Here is an 18,528-nt window from a genome sequence, read left to right as displayed (position 1 = left end):
GTCAAAGGAGGTATTGCTGAAGAGATTAGCACCATTAAAAAGAAACCAAGTGGGCCAGGAATTTAGCTCTGTGGTTCAGCTGGCTGCCTGCTCTGCAAGTGCAAGATCTTGAGTTTGATCCCCAGCACCGAAAAAAAAAAAAAAGAAACCAAGTAATTTGTTCAGGGATAAGAAGACACCTTGAGGGCATCACAGAAATATTAGCAAGATCCCATTGATCACAGGGTTAATAGTACAAAAGTGTCAACTTTTCATGTGAAGAGAGAGTCACTGGACCCCATGCTCAAGAAGGGCAACCTAGAAAACTTACTTCCCCAGGATTCATTCATTCATTGTGCTTGGTCATTCAGGCATTGAAAAGCCATTGCAGCTATGGTCAAATATGTCTGGCTACTGCTCCCACTAACAGCAACCCTTGGTGTCATCTATGTGGTGTTGGTTTTACTGTAACACCAAATTCAAATTATGGGATCAGGAAGCTTCCACCAAGTTTGCAAAAGTGGACATGGAAAACTGCCCACATCATCACAGTGAGGAAGCAGAAGAGAGGGGTGGTGTCTGAGGGGGAGATATAGCTTTCTAGATCATGCTTCCCACAAACAGTCTCTAACCAAGCTCTGTCTCCTAACAGCACATTTAATTATGGACCCATGAATGGCTTGATCCACTACTGACTATACGATCCCATTCTCTAATCTCCTTCCAAAGATCCCCTCTTTGAACACATGAGGATTTTGAGGGACACCCCTGACCTAAACCATAGCCAATTCCAATAGCATGAGAATCCTGTAGTTGAAAAGTGCAGAGGCAGAACTAGCCAAAGAAAGAGACTGTGTGAGTTGAAACAAGCAAGTGCATATGGGTGGGGCGAAACCTAGTTCTCTGCAATTCTAGAACCTGATTAGTTAGCCATTGTGATGCTACCTTTATTAAATATAACATACAAGTAAACATAAATCCAATTTTAATTTTCATAGTTTTGCTTTATACATTTTTCTCAGGCTTAGTTATAATAGTGCTCCTGGTCACAAAATTCCAACTTTCAATGACAAATTATATATGCACTCTGTTCATAACAGACATTATTGGTTAACGAGATTTATAATGAGCAACTAAAACCCAAAGAGATTTATCCTGCTCAAGGAGGTGAAGTCTCTAATGTCATTTACTTATGCTTCACTGATTTTAGTACTTTGACTTTTAAGGAAATGACACAATAATGACATTTAATAGAGATTTGTTAAAATTTAGCAATTAGTTATTTAGCCATTTCAGTTCCGTTGCTAGATACCAAATGAAAGAGATATTGAGGGACAAAGGTTAAATGAAGGCTGCACCTTGTTGGATGTCCAAAATCTCATTCTTGTCTCCATAGCCTTGTTTAAGATAAAAAATAAATAAATATTTAGTATGAATATATCATGGCGTGGCTATTTTAGGATTTGGAAGGTGGGAAAAAGAATAAGAAAAGAGAGAGAAAGAAATAAAGTTGATATAAAATAAAAATAAATTCCAATGTAGTGTTCAATCATGTCAAAACTCTATCTTTTAAAAACTAGTGTATTCTACAAATGCAATATTTCTATTCATTTCAGTCATTCTCAAACAAGTTAATGGAATATTTACTATTATCCTATAAAAATGTGAAAAAGATAGTTAACTCAAAGTAAGAAATATAACCAGAAAAGAGCCCACAATTTATTTAAAGTTTGCTTAAATTATTTTATTCATAATGTAAAGGAAGACACTGGAGCTTTTCAATAGCAACAACAAAGATGAAGTATTGAATGTTCTTGATGTGATCATTAAATAGTTCAGGGACTGTCATGGTATAAGTGAAATAAAATTACCTTCTATGGGAACTTTGCTTTTGTTGTTTTATTTTTTTTCTAGGCCTGGAAATCCTTATCCATATATGCATATGGTTTACCTTATCTTGGCCACTGGAAGTCACTTTCTCAGGATGAATTTCCACAGTCACCTTAGTAAAATTGCAAACTCCAAGCCAGAGATGTAGCTCAGAAGCAAAGTGCTTGCCTAGCAAGTACATACCCCTGGGTTGGATCCCCATCACTGGAAAAAGAAAAGCAAAACTAACCCCTACTCACTTTCACACATGTGTATACATGTACACAATACACATCCATGCACAAACACACATACACAATAACTCCTTCTCTGCTTCAATTTCCACATTTAGCACTTATTTCTACTTAGTGTATTTTTTTCTTCATTATTTCAAACCTATTACAATGTGAGACACATAGAAACAGGGGTTTATAATTGTCCACTGCACAATTGGTACTTGACAATGCTCAACGGATAATTGTTTTGTGAACAAATAATTAATGAAAAATTTTTCTGCTTTAGTGCAAAGGGTTAAAAAAAGTGATTGGAATAAATAGGAGGGTGGAAGATTAGGTTCATTATGTATAATATCAGCAATACAATCTGTCTCTTTTTAAGTATCTGCTCAGAACATAAAACTGCTGAAACGACTGTAAGATCAACATGCGGGAGTAATTTTAAGAAGCCCCATAGTTTGGATGAAAAGTTGAATTTGTTTCCTTTACTACAGAGAAAATTCAATGATTCAGGAAGGAAGTAATGGAACAGTAAAAATAGCATATATAAGCTACAATATTTTATAATATTTTTGGAAATGCTGCTGAAACTATAACAGTAAAATGAATCTCTTTCCAGTTGAATATGGGGGTTTATTATTTTACATATATTTCTGTGTTTAACTGAAAAGACTTCATACATCTGAAAGATGAAGAATGATCCAAGAGTGAAAATCAAGAAGGTCTGTGCTCCAGGGTGGCAATGAGGGGCCAGAAAAATGTGGGAGATGCAGTGACCTATAGTACTGTATACGCACTATGCAGTGAGTCAGATACAGTTCATAATACAGGCATAATGGACATGAAAAATCAAATAAGCACTACTACAATACTATTTGGGGACTGCAATACCCCACTGTCACAAATAGATAGATCAATTAAACAGAAAATAAATAACAAAATGCTAGAAATCAATCAAACTCTTGAATGAATGAACTTAGCAGATGTTTACAGAGTGTTCCACCCCACAAAATCAGAATACACATTCTTTTTGGCTGCATATAGGTCATTCTCCAAAATAGACCAGATACTAGCTCATAGAACATGTTTAAGTGCAAAGGAATTGAATTTATCCCCTATATATTATCAGACCACAGTGTGATGAAATTGCAGATCAATAGCAAAAGAAACTGCAAGAATTTTATAAACTCATGGAAATTGAACAACACACTTCTGAATAACCAATGGGTCACAGAGGAAATTAAAGAAGAAATCAGGCAGTTTGTACAATTAAATGACAATGTCAATACAACATATTGGAATCTATGGGACACAATGAAAGCATTCTTATGAGGGAAATACATAGCAGGTAAATCTCATATTAGGAAAAAAGAGCGAGTTCAAATAAACAACTGATGCTGAAACTCAAGCTTCTAGAAAAAAAAAGAGCAGGACAGATGCAAAGCTTCTACAAAGGAGGAAATTATAAAGATCAGATCAGATGCAATGGAGACTAAGAGAATGATACCAAAAAATCAATAAAACAAAGAGTTGGTTCTTCAAAAGAATAAACAAAATTGACAAGCCTTTAGCCAACCTTATCAATAAAAGGGGGAAAAAGACCCAAATCCATGCAATTAGAAATGAAAAGGGTGAATTTACAATGGACACAGAAGAAATCTAAAAGATTATCAATATCTACTTCAAGAACCTGTGTGCCAATGGATGATAAACCCAGAAGAAATGGACAGATTCCTAGATACATATGAATTTTAAAAGGTGAACAAAGGGGCCAGGGATTTAGCTCAGTGGTTTTGCTGCCTGCTGTGCAAGCACAAGGACCCAAGTTCAATTCCCGGTACCAAAAAAAAAAAAGGTGAACAAAGAAGACCTAAAAATTTTAAACAACCCTATATCAATCAGAAAAATTGAAAATGTAATTAAAAACTTACCAATGAAGAAAAGCCCAGATCCTGATGACTGCACTGCTGAGCTCTGTAACACATTTAGAGAAGAACTATTGCCACTACTGTTTAAACTGCAATGAAATTGAAAGGGAAGTGATACTCCCAAATTCATTTCTGGGAAAGAGCATCACCTTGATCTCAAAAGCAGAGAATGACCCAACCAAAAAGAGGACTACAGGCCAATCTCACTAATGAACATAGATGCAAAAATCCTTGATAAAAGAGTGGTAAACAGAATGCAGAAGATCATCAAGAAGATCATACATCCTGACTAAGTGGGATTTATCCCAGGAATGCAGGGATGGTTCAACTTTTGAAAATCAATAAATGTAACACACTATATTAATAGTGCCAAGGACAAAAACCATATGATGATCTCAATAGATGCAGAAAAATTGTTCAACAAAATCCAACACACATTCATGATAAAAACCCTACAACAATTGGAAGAGACAGTCTCTACCTCAAACTGATAAAAGCCATCTATGAAAAATCAACAGCCAACATCATACTAAATGGTCAAAAACTGAAATATTTCACAGTGAAATCAGGAACAAGACAAGGATGCTCACTATCACCACTCCTGCTCAATATAGTTTTTGAAACATTAGCCCAGCAATTAGACAAGACAAAGAAATTAAAGGAATTAAGATAGGCAAGGAAGAAGTCAAATTGTCATTATTTGCAGATGACATGATACTCTACATAGAAGACTCCAAGAACTCCACCAAAAGTCTTCTAGACTTAACAACTAAATTTAGTAGAGTATCTGGATATAAGGTCAACACACAAAATCAATAGTTTTACTGTACACAATCCACAGACTCACTGAAAAAGGAACTGAAGAAATAATTCCCTTCACAACAGCATTCAAAAAATTGAAATACATAAGAATCAGCCTAATGAAATAAAAGACCTGTAGTCTGGAAACTATAGCACTCTGAAAAAAGAGATCAAAAGGATATCATAAAATGTAAACACATCCCTTCCTCCTGGGTAGGAAGAACCAATATAGTGAAAATGGCCCTACTTCCAAAATTGCTATGTAGATTCAATGCAATCTCAATTGAAATTCCAGCAACATAGTTCATGGACTTTGAGAAAACAATCCACAAATTCATTTGGAACAAGAGACCTAGAATACCAAAAGCAATTCTAGGCAACAAAGACAAAGTAGGGGATATCACAATCCCCTGCTTGAAACTATACTACAAAGATACTGTGATAAAAACAGCATGGTACTGCAAAAAAACAGACCCAAGTAACAGTGGAACAGATTAAAAGATGCAGAAACAACTCCAGGCACACTCAGCCACCTCATCTTCGACAAAGGAGCCAAATACCCTCACTGGAGGAAACATACCCTTTTTAATAAATTTTGCTGGAAAAACTGGGTTTTAACTTGCCAAAGATTAAAACTAGACCTATATCTCTCACTATTCACTAAACTGAAATGAAAATGGATTAAAGATCTAAATATTAAAACAGAAATACTCAAAAGGCTGGAAGAGAGATTAGGTAGAACTCTTGAAGACTTTGGTGTAGGAAAATGCTTCATTAACAAAACCTATGTTGCACATGTACTAACACAAACAATCAATAAGAGGGATCTTTTCTTATTAAAATGCTTCTGCACAGCAAGAGAAGCCACCAACAGCATGTTGAGACAAGTCACAATGTGGGAAAAAAATTTACCAGCTGTTCCTCAGACAAAGGTCTTCTAACTAGAATATATAAAGAACTTTAAAAAATCAGACCTCTAAAATTTAAAGACCCAATCCAAAAATGGGCATCAGAAATGAACAGACATTTCTCAAAGAAGTAGAAACTGTAAATAAACATATAAAAAAAATGTTCAACATCACTGGTCATTGGAGAGATGCAAATGAAAACAATGCTGAGATTCTACCTCATCCCAGAAAGAGTGGCTGATATCATGAAATCAACTAATAAACACTGGCTTGGTTGTGGGGGAAAAGAAACACTTCTCCACTGTTGGGAGTGTAGACTGGTGCAGTCACTGTGGAAATCAATATGAAGACACCTGAAAGAACTTAGAGGTCCCATTTTACCTAACTATTCCCCTGCTGGATATCTTCCCCCCAAAATGGAAAGAATCATACCACAGCAATATATATGTACCCATGTTCATAGCAGCACAGTTCATAATAGCTTCAACTTGGAAACATCCCAATTGCCCATCTACTGGAGACTGGAAAAAGAAAACGAGGGTTTTAAAAAAAAATAAAATAGAGTGCTATTCAGCCATAAAGAATGAGAAATTAGAGACATTTATAGATAAAGGGATGCACATTGAGGCAATACTCTTAAATGAAATAAATGTGACATATGTTTAAATACCAAATAGTTTCTCTGCTGTGAGAAACTGAAAGTGGAAATAAGGATGAAAGTGTATAATAGAAAATGTGAAATAGAAAAGGTGCAAAGGGTAAGGGGAAATGGGAGGAATAAAGGAAAGGAAAGAAGGGGATGGAATTAATATGAGAAAATTAAAAGTTGGAAACAAAGTCTTTGTAAATAGGGAGGGGTGGAGGCATTGAAGGGAGGGCAGGGGAATGGGGAAAACATAAGAATCAAGTTATATTATGTAAAGGGTACAAATCTCCAATGATGAACATCATTATATTTTATACCTAAAATGTACCAACAAAATTAATTTGTAAAAATTAACAAATAATTAAAACTTTAAAAAAAATTTATGAATTTTTATTTTTCTTGCATTTTGAAAATATAAAATTATCTTTACTTGGGTTTGTATTTAATATAACATCTTACCTAATTGAGGAAAGAGACTATCAAAAAGGAACAAATCAAGCTAAACAATTGAACTTGAATCACCAAGGACTTGTATGTGATTTCTAAAATTTCTGTGCTATAAGGGCTCTGCCAATCTACTTGAAATATGTGCAATCATGAGCTTTTAAGCCTCCTTTAACAGACAGCAATTTGGAAATGTAAATTAGAAACCTTCATGACCATCAGCTCATTACTTTTGAATAGCACTTTGATCAGCTTAAAAAATACTTTGTACCTTGTTACTTTAAAGCACAAAAACAAATTAGGTGATATATGCTTAAAGTTTTATTCAGGAAAATAAAATTTTAATTTTTTTTTATAAAAGTTTTCATTTTCGGTTTAATTCTCTGCTAATTTGTAGCTTATACTCTGATTTTCCAACTAAGTAAGATTAAAGCATTTGTTGACTCAAAATAAGGATAAAGATTTCATACTGTACATATTTTTAGAAAAGAAAACAAATTTTGGCAATAAAACAATTTTCATCCTTACCTTGGACCATATAGTGAGTGTTGTTTACCTTATGGTTCATACATCAGAACAAAAGATTCTGCATAGTTTATGGCAGGCCAATTAAAATTAAAATAAATACATTCAATATTAAAGTAAAACTTCATTTGTACCTTCTAACAAAAAATAGTCTTGGAGAATGATAATTTGATGAAGAACTAATAAAATATACTTACCTGATAATATACTTTTACTAGAATATTTATTTTTGGATCTTCAAGACATTGTGATAATGACTTGCTATACATTACTTCCAATTCTCAAAACAACTCAGAGAAATAAATATAATCTTTGACTTATGGACGAGGGAACATAAATTCAAATAGATTAATTGGAAGGTCACTGAGCTAAATGAGAAGCAGGAGCAAGATTTGAAATCAAGTCTTGTTGACTGCAGTAATTAGAATTTTACTAAATGTTCAGTAATGTTATTGATGGTAGTACTGTATTGCATTCTGGGTGCAAATGAGAGAAAGTGATAAATGAAAAAGTAATGAAAAACCCAGAAATACAAACATATGACCAATTTTTAATTAGTACTTACCAAATAAGTTGGGAAGAAGATATTTACAATTTATATGAAAATTAATTAAAAGTGCTAAATATTTTTTTAAAATTTTTTCTGATCAGAGTCATGTAGAAACCTAAAGTATTTTATAATACAAAGATTTCATTTTGAATCTAATCTGAGAATGTTAAGTAATTTTTTCTTAATATCTAAGCTACAGAAAATACAAGAATTAAATTAAACATAATTTTAAATAATTTAAAAATTTAATGGTTGATTTTAAAAAATTCCAACATGTAATTAGAAATTCAAGGCATTTATTGGACGGCCCATGTGAATATATATACAAATAAGTCTACCACAACACATTTAAACGATAAGAGGTGGCTTATGCTCCTACAAGTAATATGTTTGAAAATCATCACTCTGTCCTCATGACAAGCAAAAGTTTAATATATGAAAGCCTACAACTCTTTTAAAATCCATCAGAAAATTGAATTCATAGGAAAGTTTACCACCCTGACACACTGGAGAGACAGGAAAATACAGAGAATTACAGCTACTGAAAGCAAAAGTCATTGAGTCATTAATTTATGGGAATAACTAAATCATACTTAACAAATTGCTCATTGTGAACTACATTAAAAATGACTGGGGTCTAACCAAAAAGGGACCAAACACATTCTTGAGCTTCACCTTAAGGAACCCAGTTTTGTTATGTGCAGATGAGGGCAAAATCTTATACTTCCAACATGAAGAAGGAAAGAATAGCCATTTTGAAATATACCACAGAGAAAACTAATAATTTTAATAGTGTCTTCCTCACTTTTCCATTGCTAGGATATAATTTCTGACACCCACACTTGAACAGAGGAGAAGATCATTTTGCTCACAGTTTCAAAAGTCTTAGTCCATAGTGGAAGGCCCAGACATAGAGGAAAACTGCTCACATCATGGTGGTCAGGAAGCACAGAGGGAAGGGAGGAGCCAGGAAGGAAAACAGATCATTCTCCCAGTCACCTGCTTCCAGGCAGTCCCTAGTTCCTAACAGCATGTCATCAATAGTGCAGACACACAATAATCATGTTTCAAAAGTCCTGAGTATGAATTCATGACAGCTTTGGGGAGATAATCTAGGTCCAAACCATAATATGCTGTCCCTTGCCCCTCAAATAATCATGCACATCTCTTTATGAAAAAAAAATGCATTTAGTCAATCTCTAAGAATTGTCAAAGTTTGGACAATTCCAACACTGCTGAAAAGTCCCACCCCAAAGTCTCCCCTGAGACTCAAAACAATTGCTTAGCTGTGAGCACCTATGAAAATCAAAAAGAAAGTTAAACACTTCCAGTACACAATGGCATGGGGTAAACATTTCCATTTTAAAAGGCAAGATAGAAAGGAATAGGACCAAAGTGAGAAAAAACACAGCAGGCCAAACACTAAATCCTGTATCACTATATCCAGAACCTGGGGAAAATTAGGGCAAGATGTGAGCTCCAAAGGGCTCAGCAGTTCTGCTTCTATGCCATTGCCAGTTGCTGCCCTTATGGCTTCTCTTTTGAGCTTCCATACCTCAATGCTTGCAGCTTTCCTCAGCAGAATTATAGATTCCTGTCATCCCCAAATTCCCAGGATCTCCACTGTATTCTGGCTTCAGGTTCATGCTCTTCCCTATCATGGATGCACTCCTTGGCCTCCCAGGCCTTCCTTTGAAATCTGGGTGGAAACCTTGCTGACCCCACAACTTTTGCATTCTACATTTCCATAATACCACCACCACAATGATAACACCAAGTTCTACCACCAGCGTGAGCACTAGCTTGGCCCCCTTGAATTATAGCTGAAAAGGCCACTGAGTGCCTTGATATCTGAGTGCTATGAACTTAATTCTGAGCTACCAATCTCTAGGCAGCCCTTCTTGAGCAGACTGTCTTAGGCTCTTTTGTTCAAAGCAAAGAATTCAAAGGCATTTACCTTTACCCTTTACAGACTTGAGCCAGTGAAGGATGAAGTTTAATAATTCCTGAGATGCCTTCAAAATATCTTTCCTTTTGTCCTGATGCAAATTATTTGTTTTCTCTTTAATCCTAATTTTTTAACAACCACGGTCTCCTTTGCCCTATCTTTTCAGATGTTTTCTTTTCACAAAACTCCAAACTTCTCTAATAGCCAAAATTATCCATGCCACAGCTTTAATGTTGGTCTGGCTTGTGATATTCTCAGTGAGATTAACTAGGCCATTGGCCTAATAAGTCATCTACACTTCATCTCCCACAAAGTCTCAGGTCTTGTGTAAAACATTCACAAATTATCTGCTAGACATAACACACATGGCCTCTGGTCTAACTTTCAGTGCAATTCTTGGCCCAGCTGAAACCTCTTGGGCCTGGACTTTACCATCTGCATTTGTATTAGCATTATGGTTCTGAAATCTAGCCAGTATTGTCCATCAATCTCTGTTTGCAACATACTAGAGCTTCTCTACTCAACATTTCCAAACCTACTTGATCATCTTCCAAAGTGTTCTAAACCATAGGATCAAGTGGTCATACTAATGACTCCATTGTTGGTATCAAATATGTTTTAGTCACTTTCCTCTTGTTGGAACACAATATCTGACATCTAAATCTTAAAGGGGAAATTTATTTTTGGTCAGTTTCAGAAGTTTCAATATATTGTTGGCAGGCTGAAATACAAAAATTGCATGGCAGAATGTCCTGATATAAAGGAAAGCAGTTTACATCATGGTTGTAGGAAGCAGAAAGAGAAGGGAGAGCCCAGGGAGTGAGACACACTCTTCCAGATCATGTCCCCAGTGATCCAACTCCAATAAGGCTCTACCTCTTAGTAGCAAGCAAGCTACATGTGCTGCTATGATGTAATCACCTTCAAAATCCCACCTCTGAACAACTAATAGTTTGAGAGGGGATAATCTAAATCCAAACCATAACAAATAAATTTCTACAGTGCTGTGTGTCCATTAAGTTCTGCCTTTAAAGGAAATGCCATGGTCTTTTCTTCCTGGGGAAAGAGTAAATAGACAAATGCAGCCTTCTGTTTGCATCAGGTGTTTGTTTGTTTGTTTGTTTGGAATCTTTTTTCAAGGATAAGAAATTCACCTGAAAGTCACAGCCCAAAATTCTGTACTTGAAAATCATGGAAATGTAACTAGGAGATGATAAAATATAGTGAATCATCAAAATTTTATTTCAGTAGTAACAGGATTTACAGCAGAACATCAGTAAATTACAACTAGAGAATTAAAGGGAGCAGATTCTATTCAAAGAAGAGATGATAGGGAAGCAAAAAAATAGCTGGGGAAAAATAATAAGCACATTAGAAAAAACTGAGCCATTAGCATGCATGTTTAAAGCAAAAACTTGCTAAAGCCTAAACTCCTAGCCAGATAAACACAAAATGTAACACTAAATTTTCACAACATTACAAGATTCAAACCATAACAGATAAATGCCCAGATTGTTCTCTTTTCACCCCAAAATTGTAAGGCATATTTAAAGATGAGAAAACCCCAGGCTGAATAGCCCAAATCAACAACATAACTAGACTCAAGTATGGTAGATATTTTGGAATTATCACAAGAGTTTAACATAACTATGATTGATATGCTAAAAGATCTAATGGAATGAGTAGGTAGCATACATGAATAGAGGCTAATAAAGGTAGAGAGATCAGAATTCTTAAAAAGAATCCACAGGAAATAATGAAAATCAAAAACACTATGACAAAAAAGAATGGTTTCATTGGTAGACAAGCAACAGCCAAGAAAGATTCAGTGAGCTTGCATCAACAGAAGCTTCCCAAACAGAAAGAAGGAAAGGAGATTTCTTTTTAGGAACAGAATACTGAAGAGCTATTGGACAACTCTAAAATTATAACATACTATGAAAAGAATAGCACAAGTAGGAAAAAGAAAAGAAATTATCCGAATTAATTGCTGAATTTTTTCAAAGTTTATATCATACAATCCATAGATCTAAAGTATTCAGAAAACATCATGCAGAATAAATGTTACAAGAAAAAATTATACACTTAAGAATACCCTACAAACAATATATGAAAGCAAAGTTGAAAAGTCTTAACAGAAGCAGAGTAAAAAGTGCCTATGAAAAACCAAAACAAGAATTATTTTCCCTTCAAAAAAGGGCAAGCAAAAGGAGATGAAATGGAACCTTAAATGTCTAAAAGGGGAAAAATGTTCAAGAATTCTACTTCTAGAAAAATTGTTTATCAAAAGTGATAAAAAATAAAGAATTGCTTAGACTCATGTGACTTGCAAGAAAGGTTAGAAGAAATTCTTCAAAGAAAAGGAAAATGATATAGGTTAAAAATGGATTTACATCAACAAAAGAATAATGCTTTAAGAATGAAGAAAAACTAGCACACCCTACTGAGGTCAGGAGTCTTGCAGAACACGCCCAATCAGCCTGCGCCCCAGCAACAATCAACCGGAAACCTCCCCCAACCCCACTCTTCTGTACTGCCACCTGGTTCCACACTACAGAGACTCAGAGGACACTGGACCACCAGACCACAGTACTGAGTCCCACCCCTCCAGGCCAAGAGGTAGGGCCTTCTGAGCCGCCATCCAACTGCTCCTGGTCCAGAGAAAGGGGTTTCCTGGCCACCATCCCTCCTGCTGCTCCCAGCCCAGAGGAAAGGGTTTTGGGGCCACCATCCCTACCACTGCTCCCAGCCCCTGTCCCACCTCTCCCATCTCAGAGGAGGTAATCCGTGCAGGTGCCAAGACCACCCCCCAAAATCAAAATGAGAAAACACATAAATAAGTCCCAAAACCAGACTTCCAGATCACCTACAGAAACCCCAAAGGGAAATGAGATAGAACACTCTGATACTCAACCACCTGGACCCACTGAACTGGCAACAAAAGGGGATCTGGAAAAAATAAAATCAGAAATAATTTCTCAGATAACAGGAGAAATTGTGCTCCTAGTGCAAGACATGATTAATAAATCTAGAGAGGAGCTCAGGATCATGATGGAATCCCAACATAGGAAACAAATGGAATCCATAAAACAGATGCAAATAGATTTCCAGGAGATGAAAATCTCCACTGAAAGTCTACACAGCAGAATGAGCCAATGTGAGGACAGAATTTCAGATATAGAAGATAAGATTGCAATTAGTGACCAGGAAAAGAAAAATTGCTTCCAAATTATAAGGGAACATGAGAAATCAATCCAGCAGCTGCTAGATGATGCAAAGAAGAATAACATAAGACTGATCAGACTCAATGAAGAAAGAGGAGAGAGTACAGATGACGTAAAAGAACTCTTCACAGAAATAATGGCAGAAAACTTCCCAAGCAGGGGAAAAGAGCTTGACATACAGAAAAGTGAGGCTTATAGGACTCCAAATAGCCATGATCAAAAAAAAAATCTACACATAGCCATATAATTATTAAGATTCCAGAAACACAACAGAAGAACAAAGTTCTACAAGCAGTTAGAGAAAAGAAACAAATCATATACAAAGGAAAGCCCATCAGGATCACAGCAGACTTCTCAACACAAACCATCAATGCAAGAAGAGCTTGGAGTGACATATTCCAAGTGCTAAAAGAAAACAGCCTCCAACCCAGATTGATGTATCCTGCAAAACTATCTTTCAAAATGGATGGAGAAATAAGATACTTTCATGACAAAGAGCACCTTAGGAACTTCGTGAATACCAAACCACCACTCCAAAGAATTTTATAAAAAATCCTAGGAACAGCCATTGAGGATCACAATCACAGGAAGCAAAGCAGAATGAATGAATCTGGTATGACAAGAAATTAAATGTAAAGGGGGAGAACCCAACAAAAAGAAAAAGTCATGGCAATGACAAATCAATAAGTTTCAATTATAACATTAATGGTCTCGATTCACCAATCAAAACAAATAGACTGGAGAATGGGTCAAGAAGCAAAATCCAACAATATGCTGCATACAAAAAACAAACTTAATTCAAAAGGAAACTCATAGACTGAAAGTTAAAGGGTGGAAAACAATTCTCCATGTGACAGGAACCCGAAAAAAAGCAGGAGTAGCTATCCTCTTTGCAGGTCAAGTAGAATTTCAAACCAACACTGATTAAGAGAGATAAAGAAGGACACTACATCCTTGTAAAGTGAAGAATCCAAGAGGAAGAGATGACAATCATAAGTATCAATGCACCAAACACTAGTGTGCCCAACTATATCAAACAAATACTAATGGACATGAAAAGTCATATATGCACTAATACAATTGTAGTGGGGGACCTCAACACCCCACTGTCACAAGTAGATAGATCAACTAGACAAAAAATAAGTAATGAAACACTAGAACTCAATTGAACTCTTGAACACATGAACTCAACAGATGTTTACAGAGTGTTCCACCCCACAAAATCAGAATAAACATTCTTCTCAGCTGCACATGGGTCATTCTCCAAAAGAGACCACATACGCACACATAGAACATGTTTCTAAGGTCATTCTCAAAGGAATTGAGGTTATCCCCTGTATATTATCAGACCATAGTGCAATGAAATTGGAGATCCATAGCAAAAGAAACTGGTAAAATTTCATAAACACGTGGAAATAGAACAACACACTTCTGAATAACCAATGGGTCACAGGGGAAATTAAAGAAGAATTCAGACAGTTCCTTCAATTAAATGACAATGACAATACAACATATCGAAATCTATGGGACACAATGAGAGCAGTCTTAGGAGGGAAATTCATAGCAATGAATACGCATATTAGGAAAACAGAACGAGCCCAATTAAACAACCTGATGCTGAACCTCAAGCTTCCAGAAAAAGAAGAGCAGGACAACCCCAGAGCCCATACAAGGGATGAAATTATAAAGATCAGAGGAGAAATCAATGCAATGGAGACTAAGAAAACGATACAAAAAATCAATGAAGCCAAGAGTTGGTTCTTTGAAAGAATCAACAAAATTGACAAACCCTTAGCCAACCTTGTCAGAAAAAGGAAAGAAAAGGCCCAAATCCATGCAATTAGGAATGAAAAGGGTGAAAGGACAACAGACCCAGCAGAAATCCAGAGGATCATCAATACCTACTTCCAGAACCTATAGGCCAATACGATGGACAACACAGAAGAAATGGACAGATTCCTAGATACATATGAATTACCAAAGTTGAACGAAGAAGACCTAAAAATTCTGAACAACCCAATATCAACCAATGAAATTGAAAACGTAATTAAAAACTTATCAATTTAGCCTGCCTTGCAAGTGCAAGGTCCCAAATTCAATTCCCGGTACAAAAAAAAAAAGAAAAAAAACTTATCAACTAAGAAAAGCCCGGGCCCTGATGGCTTCACTGCTGAATACTACAATACATTTAGAGAGGAACTGCTGCCACTACTGTTTAAACTCTTCAATGAAATTGAAAGGGAAGCAATACTCCCAAATTCATTCCTGGAAGCAAGCATCACCTTGATCCCCAAAGCAGAGAAAGACCCAACTGAAAAGAACTATAGGCCAAACTCACTAATGAACATAGATGCAAAAATCCTTAATAAGATAATGGCAAACAGACTGCAGAAGATCATCAAGAAGATCATACACCCTGATCAAGTGGGATTCATCCCAGGGATGCAGGGATGGTTCAATATATGAAAATCAATCAATGTAATACACTATATCAAAAGAGCCAAGGACAAAAACCATATGATTATTTCCATAGATGCCAAAAAAGTATTTGACAAAATCCAACATGCATTTATGATAAAAACCCAACAAAAATTGGAATAGATGGTTTCTACCTCAAATTGATAAAAGTCATCTATGAAAAACCAACAGCCAATATCATACTAAATGGTCAAAAACTGAAATTCTTCACACTCAAATCAGGAACAAGACAAGGATGTCCACTGTCACCACTCTTGTTCAATATAGATCTGGAAACATTAGCCATGGCAATTAGACAAGAGAAAGAAATAAAAGGAATAAAGATAGGAAATGAAGAAGTCAAATTGTCGTTATTTGCAGATGACATGATACTCTACATAGAAGACCCCAAGAACTCCACCAAAAGTCTTCTAGACTTAATAACCAAATTCCGTCAAGTAGCTGGTTACAAGGTCAACACACAAAAATCAATAGCTTTCCTCTACACCAATGACAGACTCACTGAGAGAGAAATAGGGCAAATAATTCCTTTCACAATAGCATCCAAAAAACTGAAATATCTAGGAATCAACCTAATGAAAAAAATCAAAGACCTCTTCTCTGAAAACTATGGCACTCTGAAAAGAGAGATTGAAGATGATATCAGAAAATGGACAGACATCCCCTGCTCCTGGCTAGGAAGGATTAATATAGTGAAAATGGCCATACTTCCAAAACTGCTATATAGATTTAATGCAATTCCAATTGAGATCCCAGCAGCATACTTCATGGACCTTGAGAAAACAATCCAAAAATTCATTTGGAACAAGAAGAGACCCAGAATAGCAAAAGTAATTCTAGGTAACAGAGACATGGGAGGAGGTATCACAATCCCTAACCTGCAACCATACTACAAAGCTACTGTGATAAGAGCAGCATGATACTGGCAAAGAAACAGACCTGAAGACCAGTGCAACAGATTAGAAGATGCAGAAACAATGCCAGACACACTCAGCCATCTCATCTTTGATAAAGGAGCCAAACACCCTCACTGGAGGAAAGATAGCCTCTTTAATAAATGGTGCTGGAAAAATTGGGCTTCAACTTGCCAAAGATTAAAACTAGACCTATGTCTCTTGCCATGCACTAAACTAAAATCAAAATGGATTAAAATCTATATATTGAAATAGAAACTGTGAACCAGTTAGAACAGAGATTAGGTAGAACTCTTGAAGACATCGCTGTAGGAAAAGATTTTATGAACAAAACCTCAGTTGCCCGTGAACTAGCACAAACAATCAACAAGTGGGATCTCTTTTATTAAAAAGCTTCTGCACAGCAAGAGAAACCACCAGCAGTGTGAAGAGACAACCCACAATGTGGGAAAAAATCTTCACCTGCTCTTCCTCAGACAAAAGTCTACTATCTCTAATCTATTAAGAATTTTAAAAGATCAGACCTCCCAAATTTAAAGACCCAATCCAAAAATGGGCATCTGAAATGAATAGACATTTCTCAGACAAAGAAGTAGAAATAGTAAATAAATACATGAAAAAAATGTTCAACATCCCTGGTCCTTTGAGAGATGCAAATGAAAACAATGCTGAGATTCCACCTCACCCGAGAAAGAAAGGCTATCATGAAATCAACCAATAAGAAATGCTGGTGGGGCTGTGGGGAAAGAGGAACCCTGCTCCACTCCTGGAGAGAGTGTAGACTGGTACATCCACTGTGGAAATCAGTATGGAGATACCTCAAAGAACTAGGACTCGAAGTCCCATTTGACCCTGCTATTCCACTGCTGAGGATCTTCCCCAAAGAATTAAAAGAATCATACCACAGTGATATATGTGTGCCCATGTTCATAGCAGCACAGTTTGTGATAGCTAAAACTTGGAAACAGTCCAAATGCCCATCAACTGGAGACTGGATAAAGAAAATGTGGTTTTTTTATAAAATGGAGTACTTCTCAGCCATAAAAAATGAGAAATTAGAGACATTTATAACTAAGTGAATGCACATTGAGGTGTTACTCTTAAGTGACATAAATAGGACACACATGTATAAATACCAAATAGTTTCTCTGGTGTGATAAACTGAAAGTGTAAATAAGGACTAAAATATATAATAAGCCATGTGAAATAGGAAGAAAAGGGGCAAAGGGGAAGGAAGTGGGAGGGCTAGGGGCGAGAATAGAAGGGAATGGGATTAATATGAGAAAATGGAAAAATAGGAACAAAATCTTTGTAAATAGGGAGGAGTGGAGGGGTTGAAGGGAGGGCTGGGCAAGGGTGAAAAATAAGAACCAAGAGAGACTACGTAAAGGTGCAAATTTCCAATGATGAATGTCATTATATTGTATACCTAAAATATACCAATGATTAGAATGAATAATTGATAATGCAAAATCAGAAGAAAAGGTCCAAAGGGCTAGGGGTAGTTGGAGGGGCAGGGGAAAGGAACGAAGGAAAAGGAAAAATGATGAGAAATGGAAAAAATGGAAATAAGTCTTTGTAAATAGGGAAGGGTGGAGGGCGTGAAGGGAGGGCTAGGAATGGGGAAAAAATAAGAACCAAGATGCATTATGTAAAGGTACAATTCCCAATGAGAAATATAATTGTGTTGTGTACCTAAAACGTACCAATAAAAGAATTTAACAAAAAAAAGAGCAAAGAAAACCTGAACTTTTTCATTTATTAATTGATCAAGCAGATAACTACTTGCTCAAAATAAAAATAGTCTACAATCCATTGGATGATTATAGTTCATGCATAATACAGTTCTTTCATAATTCTTGAAATTAATTTTATAAGATACAAGAGGTTAGAATTGGGAATATACTGTTTAAACCATCGATATTACCCTTGATATATTGCAGATCCTCCTTTAGACCCTCCATTGTAAAATAAAGAGAAAGAAAAGGACCAAAAATCACTTTTGGAACAATTGAGCTAAATACAAATGTGCCAAAGAGGTACTACAAAACTAATCTAGAATTCTCACCCTCAGGACA

General features: G+C 35.9%; 1 long non-coding RNA gene across 1 annotated transcript in view; it reads right to left on the bottom strand.

Moving 5' to 3' along the window:
- Window positions 1-10,086, bottom strand: part of LOC110348608 (uncharacterized) — a 43,395-nt gene extending 33,309 nt beyond the window's left edge. Inside the window, exon 1 of the long non-coding RNA XR_002393966.2 lies at window positions 9,844-10,086. This is a non-coding gene — a long non-coding RNA (uncharacterized LOC110348608). The remainder of the gene's footprint in view (window positions 1-9,843) is intronic.
- Window positions 10,087-18,528: the final 8,442 nt, after the last annotated feature.

Source organism: Heterocephalus glaber, unplaced genomic scaffold, assembly GCF_053883595.1.
Source record: "Heterocephalus glaber isolate CG9 unplaced genomic scaffold, H.glaber_assembly_v1.0 deba00000122, whole genome shotgun sequence".
In the NCBI taxonomy this organism is placed as follows: Eukaryota; Metazoa; Chordata; class Mammalia; order Rodentia; family Bathyergidae; genus Heterocephalus; species Heterocephalus glaber.
Note: the sequence above shows the minus strand (reverse complement) of the source record. Positions and strands in the feature narration are given on the sequence as shown.